This window comes from Silene latifolia, chromosome Y (genome assembly GCF_048544455.1).
Source record: "Silene latifolia isolate original U9 population chromosome Y, ASM4854445v1, whole genome shotgun sequence".
Taxonomy (NCBI): domain Eukaryota; kingdom Viridiplantae; phylum Streptophyta; class Magnoliopsida; order Caryophyllales; family Caryophyllaceae; genus Silene; species Silene latifolia.
Genome location: NC_133538.1, coordinates 202,408,510 through 202,416,192, shown reverse-complemented (window position 1 = coordinate 202,416,192; position 7,683 = coordinate 202,408,510).

The window sequence follows — 7,683 nt, the reverse complement described above, 5'->3', positions numbered from 1 at the left end:
TTATCGAGGCGGGCGGGATTAGGTGTTCAAATAAAAAAGATTCCTAATACATACCCTCACCCCTTACTCAAGATCTCTGTGAACATCCGTGTTCATTGGCATAACGAGAGTCATTCTAGACATATAATGCTAAGGGTAACGAATTTCTTAGTGTTCATGTCACTACTTTGTGTCTTGACATGACGCGAAGTATTCGAACGGTTTTAATTTTTCATAAAAATTGGTGGCGACTCCACAAATGCAGGTTTGTCAAACCTTCCACTGGTTTCAATGCCTTAAAAATCGGTAACGGCCCATGACGTTCCTCGACCTCGCGCCAGAGTTCCGTGGGAGAAGTGCCGCCGCCTCAAAACCAATGCGCGGGTGCGCACGGCGCGGGTGGCTATGTCCACAGTTTGGCGACTCCGCTGGGGATGATACACTTAGACTAATTCTAGTATTACTTAGGGTGAAACTTGAACAAGGTTAGGTTATATTTTATATGAGACAGTTGTCGGTTTTCATTACTCAACCTTCTTAGGTTGTTTTAGCCAGCCTTCCTAGGCTTAACCCAACCAATTCGACCAATCGTCCCATTTGGACGGTACAAATTCCTATTTGTGCCCAAAGATGGATAACGGTTAACATCAACCATACCACGATACTTACTCATGCTTGTATCAAGAGCTTTCACTACTCGAGCGAATGGACTAGGAACCGACCCGACTCATGTTTGGTACAGATCTCTCCATAGACCAGGGTACGATGCCTTGGTATGGCACCCACCTTTTAAACCAAAACCCTTCTAAAAGCACTCACTATGCCGTTATAATGCGTATGCCTATGTTTGTAACTTGTATGCTATCACCTTTGTAAACAAAACCATGACGAAATTTTCAAAACCTTTCTTGAAAATGTAAAATGTAAATCTTTCAAAAATAGCCTAAAAAGCTCAAAGTCAATAAAATCAAGTCGAAACTCTGTCAAAATTTCAAAAGTCAACCATTTTCAAAATCATTTCAAAGTCGACACGTACTCCTACGATCACACACAATGATTGTCTACGATAACATTTCAAAACCAACATTTTCAAAACCCACATGAAACAAGGGACACACGTGTCCTCTCCCTTTTAAGTCCTTCCACGAGTCTTTTCTTGTTTTGTTCGAGTAAGTGTGCGATGTAGTCGATTGTGTCTTGATTCGTCGTTGGTTCTTATCTTCAGTCCAAGATGGTCGGAACTAACGAAAGTCAAGGAAGCGTCTAGGGTCCACCCGATGGTAATGGCAATAATCAAGTTTTGGCTGCACTACTCCGGCTCCAAGCTAGCCAAGATGTCGCCTACGCTCATCTTCAAGCAATCGAAGGCCACATAGTAGCCGTAGAAGCCAGACTTCCTCCTGCGGAGGGTCCTATTTCTGACATCCCTTTGCACGAAAATCCTTTGCCCTTCGGAAAGCCTAAAAACAATTCTCCACCTATCCTTACTAAAGCATGAAAACCCTCTAAACCACATTCTTGCTTTAAAATGTTACATGCCTATCAAAGGCAACAAGTCAGAGATGTTCTTAAGGATCTCTCCTTCATCTCTCGACACCATTCCCAAACAATGGTTTTATTCTCTAGACCACCAGAAAATCTCTACTTGGGATGATGTTGCAATCGAGTTCACCAAACAGTACGCAGATAGTGCCGAGAGTCAAGTTAACATGCGCACTCTAGAGGTTCTTACTCAAAATGAAAAAGAAGGTTTCACCGACTTCCTAAGTAGGTGGAGATAGACTAGTACCCAACTTGCTGAGCGTCAAGACGAGGCCACTCTCGTGGAGAAATTCGTGGACAATCTAAGGCCTATATATGCAAATCACTTGAGGTACCAAAACATAAAATCATTCCAAGATTTAACGGTCCTAGGTACAAGGATCGAAGACGATATTCGCAAAGGACTCTTGTCCAAAACTGTGGGATGCGAATATCAAGGTTCAACGTCAGCTGGAAGTCGTTCCTACGGTTCCACTAGCAAGACCGATATTGGTGACATATATACAAATGCGCTGAAAAGGTTAATGAAACAGGGTAGAATTTAACCAATAGGACCTACACGCGACCCATAAAGGAAGTCTAAATTCTGGGATGACAATGCCTATTGCGAGTATCACAGGGGTAAAGGGCACGACACAGAAAACTGTTATAGGTTGAAGCATGCTATCCAAGACATGATCAAAGATAGACGATTGCCTATCCCTCCCGCAAGTAAGCCTAACAACACAAAGAATCCTCTTGGAATTCTGATGATCTCGGATGAGGAATCCATCTTGGATTGTTCACACCTTATCTCTCTAGTCGAAGACAAGGTCAATATGGTTGACCACGGAGAAACCTACTCTACCATCACACCCACTATTGCAGATTTTGTAGCATGGGCAAGGAGTGTGAGTAGACAAGTCGCTGAATTGGAAGATGTCGTGTCATTAATATGGCAGCCCAACATCTCAATCAAGAAGCCACGTAAATGGCCATTACTCTATCCTACGAATATATAATGCAAGAAGTCATCATGGTAGTTGAAAATTTTGTTCAGCATATTATCAGTCTAGAGGCCAAAATTCTGCGCTTGAAAGAGCTTAACACTATCAATGGCGTTTGGACGGATGAAGACGAAGATGTTTACCTCAACGAACATCCTTTAGTTAAACCTCGAAAGATATTGACGTAAATCATCACACTCGATCTGGTCGCCCATATCAAAATGTCACCCGAGTGTAAGCAAATAATTCAGCTACCAATGGGAATGTCGCATCTCCAACAGATAACAACGAGTATTCAGTCGATGATTACCTAATGAAGCAACTACAGAAGACAAAGGCTAATATTTCAGTTTGGCAACTAATGGCTAGTTCATTTCCACATCGCCAAGCTTTACTGCAAGCTTTGGCTAAACTCTACATACAAAAGACTCTACTCCTGACAACGTGGTCAACCTAGTCCTCTAGGACTCAATCAAGCTAAGTGACCCAATTACTTTCTCAGATGAAGATTTGCCACCTTTCGGTGTCACTCCCAATCTAGCCTTGTACATCACTGTCACATATCTTAAAAAGAATGTACCCATGACACTAGTGGATGATGGCTCTGTAGTCAATGTCATACCATTGAAAACAGCTTACAAGCTAGGCATGAAAGAGTCGGATTGGACCCTGACTAATCAAGGTGTTAGTGCATACGATGGGACGTGGAGCAAAGTGATAGGCCTTATCAATCTTACTATAGCCACTGGGCCAATCGAAAGGAAGGTTAATTTCAAGATAGTAGACATCGAGGCATCTTTTAGCATACTTCTAAGGAGGCCGTGGATTCACGCTTCTAAAGCTGTGACATCCACACTTCATTAAAAGATCCAGATCCCTTTAGATGGTCGAGTAGTGACGATCACTTCGTCACCTATCAAGGCAGTGATTGAGAAAATGTCCAGCCATCAAGTTATGTCAGATCCAGTGCACGAGTTAGGAGGATTCCAGATCATCAATCTTGTAGAAAGTGAATTGGCTCCTCTATACTTCAGCCCATATTCTAAGCTGCTGGTCAACCACATACTCAAATCCAAGGGATACTTTCGAAGAATGCCACTAAACCCTATCCGGAACAACGCCTTCCCGCCTTTTAAAGAAGGTCACTCCCTGGGGATAACACTAGGATTGGGATAAAAACCTACAATATCAGAAGCTTTTGAAATGCTTGTTGAAGTTCATGATCGAAAACATTGAGGAGTCCAAATGAGACCATAGCACCCTACACTAAATGGGTACTTCGTCAAGGAAGGAGACCATGAATCTTTTCACGGGTTTCCTGAACCTTGGATGTTCAAAGCCAACAAGTTAGCTGGAATCGAAGTGTTCCATGATTGCTATTTCATTCCTCAAGAAACCGTCCCTACTGCAAAGCACATCTGACACCTTGTCTCGGCGAACAAGCTGTTAGCCTTTTGTTCAGAGAAGATCGATTTGTCAAGGCAACCTAAGACGAGATTATTACCATGATACTACCGGAGGACCATTTCAACCTTGCAGTGCTCATCACGAATGCGGATCTAGCCAATCAGCAGAGCGGAGTGAGAAAATTAATCAAATGGACCAATATCTAAGGAAGGCTCTTCAAGCTCAAAACTGGAGAATGAGAGATGTTCAAAAAAGAACCATAAGATGACGAGTTCGAGTCTGAGTCGGAGTCGGAGTCGGAAATTAAGTCTAAGTCTGAAGAAGTCGTTAGAGAGTCTCCTGATGTTGTCAATCCCCATCCTATAATTTCTCCTAGCTTAGCGTCATCTAGCAAATGTCCCTTTACCGCCACTGACTACCGCACAGATGGCTTATTTGTTTAAGCTATTTTCCAACATTAATATGAATAAATCTGATTCTGCTTACTCTTCGTGTTATCTTGATTGCAATTCTGTTTATGATGATGATACTGAGGATGATCCTGACCCAGACTCAATCGAACTACCTCCCTATATAATTAAAGAAATACTAGAGGAGGGGAAAGGGGCACCAGTTATAGAGAAAACTGAACCTATCAACGTAGGGACAGATTTAGAACCCCAAGAACTTAGGATAGGGACAACCCTAGACCAAAATAAAAGAGCTCGCTTCATCGACATTCTTCGCGAATTCAAAGACGTTTTCGTTTTGTCCTACAAAGATATGCTAGGGATAGACAGGGATATTGCAGAATATCGAATCCCAATCAAGCCCGTAAAGAAGAAACTTCGCCGAATGAGAAGAGAATGGACTCTCAAGATTAAGGAGGAAGTGGACAAGCAATTCAAAGCCGAGTTCATCAAAGTTTCCGAGTACTCAGACTGGGCGAATTCGAGTTTGTGTTGATTTCAGAGATCTGAACAAGGCCAGTCCAAAGGATGACTTCCCACTCCCGCACATCAATATACTAGTAGATAATACAGCAGATCACGTACTCCTTTCTTTCATGGATGGATACACCGGATACAATCAGATCAAAATAGCTGAAGAAGATATGCATAAAACAGCGTTTGTCACTCAGTGGGGTACTTATTGCTACATCGTTATGCCATTCAGGTTAATTAATGCCGGAGCAACATATCAACACACCGTGACTACCCTGTGGCATGACACGATACACAAAGAAGTAGAGGTATATGTAGATGACATGATTGCGTAATCCAAGGATAGACAAGGTCACATCGCCAACCTTCGCAAGTTCTTTCTCAGATTACACGAGTATAACATGAGACTTAATCCTCAGAAATGCGCATTCGGAGTCACATCCGGCAAGATGCTGGGATATGTATTCAATCAGAGGGGAATAGAGATTGATCCATCCAAGATCAAGGCTTTAATCAAGATGCCACAGCCTTAGACACAAAAGGAAGTTCAAGGTTTCCTGGGCAAGGTATAGTACATAAGTCGCTTTATTTCAAGCTCACTATGATCTGCGAACTCATATTCAAAAAGCTCAAGAAAACAGACCACACCATATGGGATGATGATTGTCAGAAGGCATTTGACAGGATCAAGGAAATCTTGGCCAAGCCACTTGTTTTAATGCCACCATAGATAGACCAACCTTTATCTTTGTACCTCACAGTCACAGAAACAGCCATGGGGGCTATGCTTGCACAGACCGTCGGGAAAGAAGAAAGAGTTATCTACTACCTTAGCAAGAAGTTCTTGGAGAATGAGACTAAGTACACACCACTTGAAAAGGGATGCCTCGCTCTTGTACGGGCAACCAAAAAGCTACGCCATTATATGCTTAGTTATTCCGTCAAGGTGTACTCTAAGATGGACCCTATCAAATACATTTTCGAAAAACCTGTCTTAAATGGACGTTTGGAGAGATGGACCCTGATGCTCTCGAAGTTCGATCTCAAATATGTACCTCTGAAGGTCAGTAAAGGACGAGCAGTAGCCGAATTCTTCGCAGATAACCTAATTCATGATACCCAAGTAATAGATACATGGTCATCTCGAGATGAAGATATTCTACACACCAATACAAAATCATAGGATTTCTACTTTGATGAGGCTTCCAATATAAGAGGGTATGGTATATGAGTGTTGCTAATTTCTCCTGAATGTGAGCATACACCAAGTTCTGTCAAACTCGACTCCGAGGTGACTAATAACGCAGCGGAATTTGAGGCATGTCTCATCGGTTTATAAGCAGCAGTTAGTTTAGGCATCAAGAGACTCCGAGTCCATGGCGACTCATCTTTAACCATCAATCAAATTACTAGATCATTGATGACGTGGAGTGAAAGCCTTGTGCCATATCAAGCCAGGATAGATCAAGTGGCCTAGTTCTTTGACCAAGTTGTCTATTTGCATCTACCTTGAGAAAAAAACCAGTTTGCAGACGCTCTTGCGAAACTTGCATCTTTGATTAACATGCCTGACAAAATGATAGAAATGTCACTATGCATTGAGCGACGGTCCAAACCAACTTATGTACATTTTCTTACCGATGAAAGCGAAAATCAAGAGGAGCCTTGGTACTAAGCCATTTTGAATTACAAGCTCCACGGCGCATATCCACCCGATATGGATAAGAGGGGACAATGAGCAATTCTTTTATTAGCATCTTAATATATCTTGAATCAAGGGGAGTTATACAAGAGAACGCCACAAGGCATCAATTTGCTTTGCCTTGATCATTAAAAAGCACAGAAGTTTATTGAAGAAGTCCATGATGGAGAATGCGGTCCTCATATGAGTGCACCAATTATGGCAAAAAAACTCATGCTTCTAGAATACTATTAGACAATAATGGAAACAGATTGCATCAAATACGAAAGGCATTGCCACGATTGCCAGATCTTCGAGAATGTACAACACGTCCCACCATCTCTACTATACACGATGACATCTCCTTGGCCATTTTCTACTTGAGGAATTGACATCATCGGGAAGATCATTCCAGCTGGGACGGATGGTCATTGTTTCATTTTTGTAGCCATCGATAACTTCACAAAATGGGTAGAAGCAGCATCCTATACTGCTCTAACATCCAAGCATGTGGCTAATTCATACAAACCAATATTGTCTGTCGATGTGGGTGCCCTGACGAGATAATCAGCGATAATGGGTCCCATTTCCAAGCTGAAACCGAACAGTTGTTGGCCAAGTACAAAATCAACCATCACCACTATTCGCCTTATCGACCTCAGGCTAATGGTGCAGTGGAGGCAGCAAACAAAAATGTCATCACGATACTCAAGAAAATGATCGACAACTATTGAGACTGGCCTAGCAAGATACCCTTTGCATAATGGGGATATCGAGCCTCATCCAGGACGCCCACTGGGGCCACACCTTTCTTTCTAACATATGGCATGGAGGTCGTACAACCAGTAGAACTAGAGATCCTGTCTCTATACATTCTACTCGAAAGCCAAATCCTAGAAGAAGAATGGAATAGGGATAGGTATGAAGAACTCGTCCTCTTGGATGAATGAAGATTACGTGCCTTGCATAATGTCCAGACATATCAAGCACGGATCAGGAGAGCCTTCAACAAGAGAGTCAAACCCCGAAACATCAACGAGGAAGATCTAGTGCTCAAATCTGTCTGAGGTCTTCTACCAGTCGACCCGAGGAGAAAATTCAAACCTAATTGGGTCGGGCCTTATCTAGTCAAATCTATACTCTCAAGGGGTGTGGTTAGAATTAC